This window comes from Falco rusticolus, chromosome 9, assembly GCF_015220075.1.
Source record: "Falco rusticolus isolate bFalRus1 chromosome 9, bFalRus1.pri, whole genome shotgun sequence".
In the NCBI taxonomy this organism is placed as follows: Eukaryota; Metazoa; Chordata; class Aves; order Falconiformes; family Falconidae; genus Falco; species Falco rusticolus.
The window spans coordinates 32,403,334-32,416,931 of NC_051195.1; the positions used below are offsets into that span (position 1 = coordinate 32,403,334).

At 39.9% G+C, this 13,598-nt stretch overlaps 1 protein-coding gene across 4 annotated transcripts in view; it reads right to left on the reverse strand.

Annotated features, from left to right (window-relative positions):
* The window catches only part of SORCS1 (sortilin related VPS10 domain containing receptor 1), a 304,516-nt gene that overhangs the window by 107,906 nt on the left and 183,012 nt on the right, over window positions 1-13,598 (reverse strand). The window lies entirely within an intron of this gene.

Sequence of the window (13,598 nt, forward strand, 5' to 3'; positions counted from 1 at the left end):
GTGATCTGACATTTCTGTTTTTACTGAGACAAAACAGTTATGAAGTACAAATCTTGTATTGATCTCTCAGATTTGACCCTTGCTCATCAGGGAATAATTCTCTTCTTTCTTCCTTTTCTCTTGTATATTTATTTTTCTGCGTAATACTTGAGTACTTAACAATCATTAACAGTCTGGGTTTGCTTTGTTTCTCTTTTTAAAATCCTAATATTCTGTGAAGTAGAAACCTGCCCCCTACCTCTTTTATATTGGAAAACAGAAATGCAAGGGAAAAGGAAAGGCTGTCCCAAGGTTACAAATAGCTTCTGAGGTTGAGCAGGGATTCAAATAAACCATCTGAACTGCAAGACAATCCCCCAGCTACAGAAAGAGCCTTCTCTCAACATGACACTACTGTCTTCTGGAGTAGGGAAAGCTGACATCTGAAAACTGAACTTCTTTCCTTATCTACACCAAACACTTATCTGTATGCTACTCTCCCTCCCTCTTGTTTCCCAACCTGTGTGAGAAGTATGAGAGCTGTTTGCATATTTCATAGTGATAGCGTAAGCTTAATCTTAAAATATTTTGGAATATCTGGATAACAGCAAGATACAATTGCCATGTAATCACCTCTTTCCCTTCTAATTTCCTGAATTTTCCAGCACTGATTTTATACTTAAGTAATTTCTTCGCATTTTGGTCTGCATTCATGGATAACATTTTCAATTTGAGATGGTCAAAACATTCTTTAATATACAGATATTTTTAAAAACAAAAAAAAGTTTGTAAACTAACGATAACTTTCCTATAATCCAGTGAAAATGCAGAAGAAAAAATATTTTAGAAATGTTTGTAGTTGAAAAAAACAAAGCATTTGATGAAGAAGCAGCTGTATGCATAAATTCTTAGTAAAAGTAAAATATTTAACAGGAATCAGTCAAAACTGATTGGTTTATTTACTTTAGTTTGACAGTTTGCACTATAAATAATAACTACATTCCAGAAAATGTAGGGAGAAAAAATACTGTTTTTCCAAAATGTTCCACTAAGAGTAACAGGAATTTAATTTGGCTCAACTGATCTAACTGCAATATCACTTCTAGAAGGGAAAGCATGTACTAGAGGAAGAGGAAAAACTCTACACTTTCCTTCAGCTCTGGAAAATCTCTCCAAAGCAGAAAGCTCTCAAGACCTTAGCTTTATAAAACCCTCTATCTTTTGGACAGCTCTGGACATTCCGTCATGCATCCTTCTTTGCCCTTCTGCCCTGTATTTTTTCATAATCTACCTGTGTGCTAGTTCAGACCTGTAAGAGAGCTCTGGCCCCTTCCATCATGTGATTAGATCTATTTTATTCTTCCCTCATTTGCCCATGTGTCGTACCTCCTACACACCCTTCACTCAGATTTCTAAGCTCTTTGGAGCAGAAATCATCTGCTGTAGCATGTGTTTACACAAGATAAAGATTGCTGGGGGTCTTAGTAACTATTATAAATACATGGAAATTATAAGTGCAGAGAAGCATATGGCCAAGTTTTCCCCATAATAGACATATCAGTAAAAGTTTCCATTATTCAGGATGGTGGAAATTAGACGATTTTCCTATATTACGTCTAATACTTTTGGTTGTCACCCACAAAGCAGCACAGATATCCAGGAATTTTGTACTTTCTTCTGGAACAAGGTGGCCACTGTTGGAAACATTGGATAAGATGAAACAATGGTTCTGCCGTAAGATTTCTACATTACACTGGCTTTAAAAACAGTTTTCAATAATTCACAGGACTTAGAAAATATTTAGATACCATTCATTCCATTCTTCTCATTGTTCATCAGTGGCTTATGTTTTATAAGTCTCTGAACTACTACTACATTTGAACACCAGTATTAATATCAACAGAGTCGGTATTAACTTGTATGCTAAATATACATAAAACTTATATGTATATGTCCTATATATAGCTTATGTAAATTGACTAGCAAAAGAGGATTCAGAAGGTAATCAGCTCCTTCAATAGTTCTTCCAATGGACATGTCTTAGTAAGCAATACCTCTAATAAACAAATACTGTAAAGAACACAATCTTCTCACCATCTTACAAACTGAAAAACTATAGATAAACTAACATGTAAATATACAGACTCATCCTTAAAACACCTCTTCCAATGGGACTGTGTGGAAGTCACAAGTGCTATAAAACATCAGACTTCCACTCATTTTTATGGAGCTAAAACAACGATACTGAGGATTCATCTTTCTCGAATCTACCAGCAGTGTTATTTGGCTTTGGTTTGGGTGTTTTGGTTTTTTTTTGTTTGGGTTTTGGGTTGGGTTTTTTTTCTTTTTTTTTTTATTAGTCTATGTGAATTTTAAACACTCCAAAACAAGTAGCTAAAATATGAACTTTGAGGATCTAATGTTCTCTAGACATCAGATAAATTTGATTCATTCCAATGTAATCACCGATGGTATGAAATTATGATTTCTAGGACCCTGTTGTCTACCTGAGTTTGACTGAATTACAAAGTTGAGATATTCTGACATAAACACATCTTTAGGACAAACAAAATGAGCTGTCAACAGTTTTATAAGGTATTGCACCTGGACATACACTTTAATAAAACTGTACTGTGCACCACTTGTTTCCCTTACAAACACTGGATTTCCCCTGAGATTTTCCCAGATGAAAAAATGGCTCTTACAAGTTGAATTGTTTATTTGGCTGTTGAACCTGATGACTAAAAGAAAGCATGGTATCAACCACATATTGCTAGTAAATGCAAACTTGTCTTACAGAGAGAAGTCACCATTCCTCCCCAGGTCCAACAAGCTCTGTGCTCCCCAGAGCCAGCGGGTAATTTTGCTACCTGCATATTCATCAAAGTCACCATACCAAAAAGTTACATTCACAGCAATCTATATATCATCAAAAGATGACAGGAAAACATTCCTCATTTAACATCTGTCTTTGAATGTAAGGTTACTGTCCTGGGTTAACCCTGGCTGGATGCCAGGTGCCCATCAAAGCCACTCTACCATTCCTCCTCCTCGGCTGGACAGGGGAGAGAAAATATAACAAAAGGCTCGTGGGTGGAGATAAGGGCAGGGAGATCACTCAGCTGTTACCAACTGGGCAAAACAGACCCCACTTGGGTAAATTAGTTTAACTTATTACCAATCAAATCACAGCAGGATAATGAGAAATAAACCCAAAACTTAAAACACCTTTCCTCCAGCCCTCCCTTCTTCCCGTGCTTAACTTCAGTCCTGATTTCTCTCTGTCCTCCCTGCAACGTGCAGGGAACGGGGCTGGGGCAGTCCCTCACACGCTGCCTCTGCTGTCTGCTCCAGCGTGGGGTCCCTCCCACCGGAGACAGCCCTCTACGAACTTGACCAACATAAGTCCTTCCCACAGGCTGCAGTTCTTTGTGAACTGCCCCAGCGTGGGTCCTCGGCCAGCGACCCTGCCCCAGCCCGGCCCCCCCGCGGGGCCACAGGCCCGGCCAGGAGCTGCTCGCTGCGGGCTGCCCGCGGGTCACAGCCCCCTGCGGGCACCCTGTGCTCCGGGGGTGGGCCCTGCCCGGGCTGCGGGGTGGGGATCGCTTCCGCCGTGGGCTTCCACGGGCTGAGGGGGGGATCTGCGCCACCGTGGGCCTCCACGGGCTGAGGGGGGGTCTGCTCCACCGTGGGCCTCCATGGGCTGTGGGGGGGATCTGCTCCACCGTGGGCCTCCACGGGCTGAGGGGGGGATCTGCTCCGCCGTGGGCCTCCATGGGCTGTGGGGGGGATCTGCTCCACCATGGGCACAGCGTGTCTCACCGTGGGCTTCGCCACGTGCTGCTGGGGAATCCCTGCTCCGGTGCCTGGAGTCCCCCCACCCTCCTTCTGCACTGCCCCCCACGTCTGCAGAGTTGTGCCTCTCACAGTCTCACTCCTCTCTTCTCCAGCTGCAATCTCTGTTCTGCAGGGGTTTTTTCCCCCTTAAATACATTATCCCAGAGGCACTGCCACCGTTGCTAACAAGCTCAGACTTGGCCAGCAGCGGGTCTATCTTGGAGCCAGCTGACATTGCTTCTGTCAGACACAGGGGAAGCTTCTAGCAGCTTCTCACAGGAGCTACCCCTGTAGCCCTCCTGCTACCAAAACCTTGCTGTGCAAACCCAATACATTTACACTTAATGACTACTGAAAATCTGAATGACCCACCAATTGTGATACAATGCCATTTGAAAGGTCATTATGCTACACCTTCCATCATCCCTTCTGTTCTCAAAGATTTATTTTCCCAACCAAAGATTTCTGTCATCTGCAGAGTCCCTCATAACTTCAGCTTTATTTTAACACCTATACAAACTGCTGCAGATACAAGTGACCCAGAGTGCCCACGATGTTTCATCATTCAGAATTTAAACTAATTGGATATTCTGATTAAATATTTCATTCTGATGCTTCTTCCCATACTGATCTTGAATCATGCGGTAGTTCCATGTGCTTCCTATGCTGACGAGGATATTCAATTTTATGTGCTAATCTCATCTCATGCAAAAAAACATAATGCACATACCAATTCAGAATCTGACTAAAGAAAAGGTGATTCAAATTACATGCTGGAAGTGACATGAGGCAAGTACGCTGAGCAAGCTGGTAGTTCCCATTATTTTTCTTTTACTTAAGGAATTCCCCCTAAACAAGTTATCATGGAATATGGTACGGAGTCTACCTGTTGATTGGATTTACCAACTTTGCTATTCTTAAATTCACAAAAGAAAAAGCTCTCTTTCTCTCACTTATAGTTTGCATGAAAGCATCATTTATTCTTTCTGGACACAGATCTGACCAAAGCAATTCAACCTACGCTACAGTATTGACCTAAAAAAACATATGCAACTGGAAAACTAGCTCAGAACATCTTCGAAAGCACTGGGTTTGATTCAAATTAATCTCTAATTCCCTGAGAAGATTCCTACTGGTCAATCCTCATGACAGTTTCTTCGCATATGCTGACTTCTTGCCTCTTACACTTCCTGGTGCTTCTATGAGGCCATTAAAACCAACCCTCTTCATAGTGTTTCACCATCACCCCTTCAGACTGAATTTACTCACAGAAAAAAAATCTCCAAAACACCAGTGCACCTAAACCACAGATATTGTACTGATGAACCACACAGATTTTTAGAGATCAGTTTTTCCTCATCTGCAGTGTAGTTTTTTTAAGCTTATCTCAAGTTCATCAAAGAATAAAACATTCCAAAATCACAGTTTAGCTTTCTATAAAGATAACAGAGTCAAATTGGATAAAGACAACTCTTACTGAAGATGCAACAAGATAATTTGAAATAAATGCAAGCAAGTCCTTCTTACTATCCTCGTTCATTTATACTGAATAAGTTCATTGCTGATAAATTGTACTTACTACCACCACAGGTGCATTTGAAGAAATTCTAGTCTTCTACAAGGTTTCAGTCATTCTCATTGTCCACAAGGGCATTATTAAAGTGATATTCCACTGTGAAAGACCGTATTTAGATATAAAACCTTCAGGAAAGCAAAGAGCAACAGGATACACACATGGATTTCTTCAGTTTGGTGATGTACTACAGTTTAAGTCTCTCTTGCATTTCTTTGGAGTCTGCAGAATAGGATGCAGCTGATGCACCAGGTAAGGACTTAAGATTGAACATGTTTACATAGGTAATATACAGTAGTCCTTTATGATCTTTCAGACCCTTACTTCATTGGATCTACCTGCTGGATGAAAAAATCATCACAGTAGGAAAGAAGTTTCCACAGCGGTGCTACAGACATCTCAAACCATGAAAAAGAAAGAGCAGGGACTTGGACACACACGTGTTGTCAACATGCATCCAGAGAAGCTTACTTGGGTATCAAATAAAGTACATTAAAGAAATTACTGCACAGGGCATTTCTTCTTCAGAGCAGTCAAAGGCTGGGAGGTATGCTGCTATTCCCTGAATCACATTATTCTTCATTTAGAAGAGCAATGGGGCAGGCTTTTCTCTTCCTACATTGAATTTAATAGAACAGTATGTTTTGTATAAACAAAGAATGTGAACTCGTGCATGGTACTTGCTTCCTAGAACAGAGTGTAAGACTCATGACCCAGGCTACAAAAACGGGCTACAGGCCTGATACTCATTTAATTCCCTGATCTCTAATGTAATTGTAAGTTCCAGTATTAAGATGTTTAAATAACCTTGAAGCAATTAAGTTCATAGGACACTGCACAGACTTTGAACATTTTAAGTTGCAGCAATGCATTAATCATGCCACCCAGAAGCCATCAATAAGGTTATCCAATAATTGGTGTTTATTGAATGCTGATGGAAACACATCAGAGTGATAAAGCTTTCAGATACCTGCTTCACATCCCATTCAAACACCAGTGAGGTCTGCAGCTCTGTGGCTGCTTTTGCTAATGAACTGCACACTACTTTCATGTAGACTTGTTCTGCAATATGGTTGTAACACAGCCATTTCTTTTGTGTGTGTTCATCAGACCAAAGCATCCTGGAGATGACTCTCAGCTTTCTTCTTAACCTATCCCTCAATAACTCCTCACACATGCTCGCGTATAAGCCACATCAGCTGGTGTTCTGGTTTTGTGGCAGTTTGTAAGCAACTGTATTAGCATGACATCTCCATTGCATTCAACTCATACACTGAAAAAGTGGCAAGTTTTTACCAGCAGATATTTAAAGAAATCTGCCTGGTATATATGTTTTAAAGCCAGAAGCAACCACTAGTATCGTCAGTCTGTTCTCCTCCTAACAGATGCTGCACAATCTTTACCACTAACTCAAGTAGTAGAGAGAATTATTCAGGCCAACAACTGATGATGGAAGTAGATTGTATCATTGGGAAAGACATCCAATCTCAAGTCCAAGGGATGATGAATTTACCACTCCTCTTAGTATGTTATCCTCAAGGTTAATTCACTTCTCTGTTAAAAAAATCCTCTCTCTGTAACAGGTAACAGGGTATCCTGCACTTGCTTTCTGTTGTATTGTGAATTTACTAGGCAGGTTCGTAACTGCTTAGATACCTGCATTAAATACATGTATTTTTGTTTAGAAAATTTTCCCATTCTGATATAACACACAACAGAAAAGGCTTATCACACCAGAATTTAAAGTGTCAGAATTGTCATGCACAGATGCATACCTTTAAAATTAAAAATAAATTATTATTAGCATTTACATTATCATTACATGTTTATCATGAAAACCTATGGCTTCAAGTGAATTTAGTGTAGACACAAAAGACACTTTGGAGAGTACAGTCAAAACAAATGACAGACAGAGGAAGGGAGAAGTGAGTCAACTACGGAAAAGTGAAGGGAGTTGCTCAACACCACAGAGATCAGTGGCAGACCTATTGATATGGATTACATTTCTTTATTCCTAATCCAGTGAACTATCCAACTCCAATGGAAAGGCAAAATGTAATTTTTTTCATGGAAGCAGAGAAACTGGAGTTATATAGAGCACAGAAATTCCTGCAGATAAACAACACATCTACCCGTAACTGTAAGTATGCATCCAAAGATCCCAAAGCAGCAAAAGAAAATGTTTGTTGGTACAGAGGGCTGATGTTTATACAGATGGATAAGCAAGGATGTATTGATTTGCCTGAAGATGAGTGAGTCAGTGGTAAAGAGCACAGTGATTACTGCTCAAGTCTTTCCTTCTGTCTCACTGATCACACTCCTGGCCCAGAATTTTACCTTTTTCTCTGGACTGCCAGGCTGTTGCTGGGCTCTGCTAGTTGATGTTTAATTATTTTTTTTTTTAATAATTATTATTCGTTAGAGGAGGAAAGAATATTAGAGATTCCTCCCACTTATAATTCCATTCTTCATTTTAAATTGTTACCCCAGCACATTATGCTTTGTGAGGTATGTAAAAGACCAATGGGTACTCTAGGAAACCATATTTTATGACATACTTTGTACACTGGCTTATGGCCAATTAAAAAAAAATAAAAGATACAATCTGACACCACTATACTTCTTACTGAGACAATGCTGAGGAATTGACTGTATGAGAAGAAAGGAGGAAAACTCCCGATAAAATAGCCAGATGAATAGTTTTGATGTCCCTTCCTTATTTATTTTCGGTATGCTTGTTGACACCAAAAGCTTAGTAGTTTGCCTAGCAATAGCAAGGCGTATTTGCCAAGAGGTATGTGCAAGATGTGTTATCAGGTTGCCTGACAGGTGTCTGTGCTTAAAGTCTTCACACAAATGGTGTGCACAGCCCTAGCTACAAATGGGGATGTTTCTGTGCATGACTGATCACTTACTTGGAAACATAATCAAATGGAAAGTCTTAAAAATAGGGGTTAACATTCACAAGGCCTTTGTGTGGAAGGTGCTTTCCATTCCCCGAACAAGTGCTGGTAACCCAGAAAGGCTATCTAGGATCGTTAGGAAAGTGCAACATTGCAAAGGCTGGGACAACTTCTAATGTGGAAATTCCTTATTACTTTTCATCTTCAACAATACGCACCAAGGATAATCAAGTCTGCTGGAAAACTGGCTTGGTTGATTAGTGGTGCCCTAGATATTAACACAAATTATGTAGACCGTTGCAGGAGTAATGCCGTAGGGAAAGGGGGAGTTATTCAAGTAGGATAATGTTAGCTTTATGCAGACTAACTCCTTGGTTGTGTCTGTAGCCTGTCAAAGGAGATAGGCTTTTCTAGAGAATGATTCAAAGCGGTTAACTTACCACTCTAAAGAAGCTTTTTCCCTCTCCATCAATTTTAGACAGAATTAGCCTCCCTCAGTTAAACATCAGCCCAGGTGAATAGTGATCTAAATGTTCTCATCAGTGTGGGAAACTAAACACCCCAAAATTATGTCACTTGATGTTGACAGCAGGGTTTAAAAAAAAAACCAAACAACCTATGATGCAATTTCCGATAAAATAAATCTGGATATTATTCCCCCTTCTCTGGTCTATGTATGTAGTGACTGTTACCACTCAAATTGAGAGGGTGTAAACAGAAACAGACTAATTTACATCGAAAGGAGTATCTGGAGGTCTCTGGTCCGACCCTTTTCCAAGCAGAGCCACCCTCAAAGTTAGGTCCTAATGCAGTAAAATGAAAGGTTTTAGAATTATGAAGTGCATCCAAAACAGTCCATCACATCTTGAAGAGTGAATATTGGCAATTTCTATGGCAGATAGTTTACCATTAGACACAAGCATTAGACCAAACACACAGATAGATGGGGCTGAAGGTATTCTTGAGAGCTGGCCTGTTCTCTCATAGAAATATCCTGTGGCCATATGCATCCTTATCTATTCTAAGTGGATACTCTGTCATCCCTGATATAAGAACACCTTTCTCTTCTACTTGAATGCATGAGGAGTGGACCTCCTTTACTGTAGGAAAATGAAGAAGATTATATGGTTTCATGACAGTAGATAGATTGTCCCACAAGCAACAGAACCCTGATTTGCTAAACTTCAGCACTTCAACTACACAACCAAGTATCAGTCCCTAACTCATTGATCTCCAGTGTGACATGTGGTCAATAAAGGTAGACAAATGGAATCAGGTATTTGGGAAAGGCCAAAATGAAAAAGGTAAGGGGAAAAAAAAAAGGTTAAATGTAAACCTCTTCATTTACTAGTACTATGTTGACAGAGCTCCTCTAGTATGGGGCACCTTGCTCTTCATTTAAAATGAGAAAGGAGAAGCAACAACAATAACTCCATTTTAAACCTGCTTTCTCAGCCTCTGTTCCTGCCTTTTACTGCTTGACTGCCTTTGCACATTTATTCTCGAGCTGGGCAATTACAACCCTGCATTTTGCCCATCTGACTTGTGTTTCCCAATTTCACCTGTATTTCATCTCTCCAAAGAGCTGTTATTCACGGCTGATTACTAACCATTCCTCTGTGTGTCTGACCCATCTGAATAGCAGAAGATGTCTCCACATGAAGTAGAGGCTCTTATATCCCACCCTCTGATTACACAGCAAATCACTTTTGAAGATTACATAATAATACATAAGCAATACTCCCATAAAATACGGCTCCTCATCCTAAAAGCAAGCTGATTAAACCCACGAGAGCTCACACATACAAGACCTCCAACAAGCTTTTGCCTCACCAGCAAGGCTTTACTGTGTCTGAAGTTTTCTCCCGATTTGTACCTTCTGTTACACAGAAAAGGAAGAAGCATGCAGTAGTTCTGCACTTAAGTGGTCAGAATCAGCCATGTAACAATTATACTTCCAGCCAGAACAATGAAAGCAATCACGAAGCAATTAGTGCAAGCGGCAGATGGTTTGCTGCTCTTTTTTTTGTCAAGACTGGCAAGAAAAAGTCATGACTGAGTACGGGACTGTTCTGTCAGCAGTGGTAATTCAAGTCTGCTGCCCAAGGCAGGGACACAGGGGAGAGATATGTGAACAAAAGCAACCCAGTCACTGAAGCTTAATGAGTTATTGCTCATCAGCTGAACCACAGTAATTAACCACATTCACCCACACACAACACCCAAGAAACTGGGACATAAAATGACTTCAGTTAACACACATTTCCCTACCACTGAGTAAATCCCTATTCAACCAAACAAAAAAAGATCTGTGGTACTTATCATAGTGATAGACTCAGTGGGCTGTGAAGAGATTGGGGGACGATGCTATGTGACCCATTTCCTGTTCATTACAGCTGAGCAAGGAGAGGCATGCAATAACTGTTAGCTTTGCCCTCATCAGTCCTGAATTGGACGGACAACTTCAGAGAACAAAAGCAGTCCAGACCCAATGTGATACCTGTCTCTCCAGCTCTTGCTCTTTTCACCACCTGATTGTCGTGGTCCCACTCGCTGCAATGACAAGATGCAAATGGATGGCAACAGTGCTGTGGCTTCCTAGAGGGATGTAAACATGTTTTCTAGTTGATTCCCACCTGACTGTCAACAGCAAAATTAAATGACTGAGACAATCCTAACTGCAACAATCCTAACTTCATGACTGAAAATGCCTCTTCAGTGGCATCAAAGTCTGTGATATCAAAATGTAAATTCCTTACCATGAAGATACATTTCCCTTGCTTCCTTGGGTAACTTTTCGTCAGTGTGCACACAGTGCCTGAATCCAAGGAGTAACGGGGTCTTTTTCCTTAAACACAGCCTTAGCATGAGATCGTAAAATCGCAACAGCAGTGTTGTTTGTTCCAAGCTACACCGCAGCTCCCATTGTAATTATCTAAATACAGGCAGGACCTCTTAATTATTCTGAGAAAATTCTGCCTTTGGATATACAAGCATGAAACCAATGGGAGTCATTTACACTTAGCCACAGGCCGAACTTGACCCTTAGTTTGAGTAACATTTAATTTAGTTCAAGCTGATTAATACTCTGCCTGTTGGTTACCCTCTACAACAGTTCTTTGCCAAAGTTTGTTGAATTCAGAAAACGTATCCTTTAGGCTCTCAAGTAGAAACCAAGCCTGTGACTCATACCAATACAGAATACTTTTAAAATTCTATTTTCGATTTAATTGGTGGAGATCTACAGACATTGTGCTACACGATTTTTCTCTCACAGCTATAGTACTGAATTACCAAAAGTTACCTAACTTGTTAATCAATGCTATAAAACAAAGAAATTTTACTGTACAGCCTGCAGCCTCTGACCCAAAACACCCCATACACACAACTACAACATCAAGCCCATCAATTCAGATTAAGGCACAAAAGGGTCTTATGTTCTTATATCTGGATTGGTTTTCTATAGAAGAAGAGTGAGAGTTTCCTATGGAATACTGACAATATACTTGCTGGTAGACACCTGCCATAAATTAGATGAGCATTAGCTGTATGGACTCTAATTCAGAATTATTTCCTGAGCAGGCTGAATACCACAACAGCTGAAATTCATATTCTACTATCCTACTTTTACTTGACAAATTTACCACCAAAAGTTTCATTAACCCTCATGTAATATATTTCCTGTTACTATCACACAGTAACTATTGTTCCAATGGTCCTAAAAGAGAGCTGAGACCTGATTCTGTTGAGTTTCATATCAATCCAGAGAATTCAACAGCCACAAGGGCAAGGAAACATTCTGACTTTGTCTAATTACGTACTGCACACCCAGAAATAATTTAAACTGCACCTTCCTCTGAACAAATTATAGCCACAGTACACTCTACAAAATGCTGTGAGAGGGGTGAGTGAAAAACATTCATGGAAATGCCTTTACAGGAAGAATTAGCCAGGCAAGATCCATTTCTTATAGTTGGGAAGGATATTATGGTACAGTCCTAGAAGGATACTGGTTTTGAGTTTAAAGCACAGGACTGAACCTCTCTTCCAAAAATTCCAAGATCTTTTTGTGACTTTACCTACCTATTTAGCTTCCTTATGCCTTTATTTTCTTAGACTTACTGTAATAGTAACAACAAGCCTAGTTTAGGTTAAAGGAAAATTAGCTGTTTAATGTTTGTAAAATTAATTGAAGTACACAGAAAACATCATGGAATTCAAACTTTTATGTTGATATTTACATTAATGTATAATCCAAACTATTCAGCCAATAGTTTTATTATCGGTTAGATTCAGAATCTCATAGATTCATCACATGTAAAACAAAGACAGACCACTACATTACTTTGTAGAAAGGCTTATATACTAGGTGTCAAGGTATTTCACTCTTTTACCCCATTAGGATCTCAGCAAATTGTTTTGGTATCTTTCCAGTTTTATTCAAAAACATCAAAACGTCAGGATGTGAAATCTGCCATTTCTCAGAGCAGTTTGCTGCAATGGCTAGTTACTTCACAGTTGAGTTTATCTGCCATTGACTGACTACTAGTCATCAATTCTTGTTAGAATCTCTTTTGCTAGGTCAGAACGCTTACTGATATGTTTTGTCTTCCCCCATGGAGATATTTATGCAGAACAATATAGTTTCTCTTCCATCTGCTTTTTGGTAAACTAAACAGATTGAGCTCTATAAAGTCCTTCACTGGAAGATGACTGACTTGTGAATATTGATGTACCTGATTTTCAAAAAGTTCTAACAATGAGGTCCCCTACAATCAAGTCCCATTCTGTTGTCTCAACTTGGGCAGCAAAACATCAAGGCAAATTTCACAGCATATTTATTCAGCTGATGGATTACCCATACTGAAGGAACTAGAATTCAAAGGAAATTGATTCACCATTACTTTTCTCTTAGAAAATCAAAGGCTACTTGAAAATATGCCAACCAGATAGGAACGAGGAGTGTCTTGTACTGTTCTTGGAGTTGGTGCTAGGCTGGAGCAAGAGAATTGTTAAGTAAGTGGACAAACCCCCTCATTAGAGGTTGTTATGCCAATTGTCAACGATCCTAACTGTCTTCTCTGCACATTGCCTTTCACATGATATTGCCAGGAGGACTGATGAATAAATTCAGGCTTCCAGGTCAATCCTAGAGGGCTAGGCTCCAAAAACATAGTAGGTGACAATGTCTCTTTATTTTGCCCTTTACATTGAGGCTTACTAAATGTTTCTTGCTTGGAAATACCAGTTTGGTATTTCCAAAGATTGTCCTGGTTATCACCCCAAAGAATTCACCTCTGCAGCAG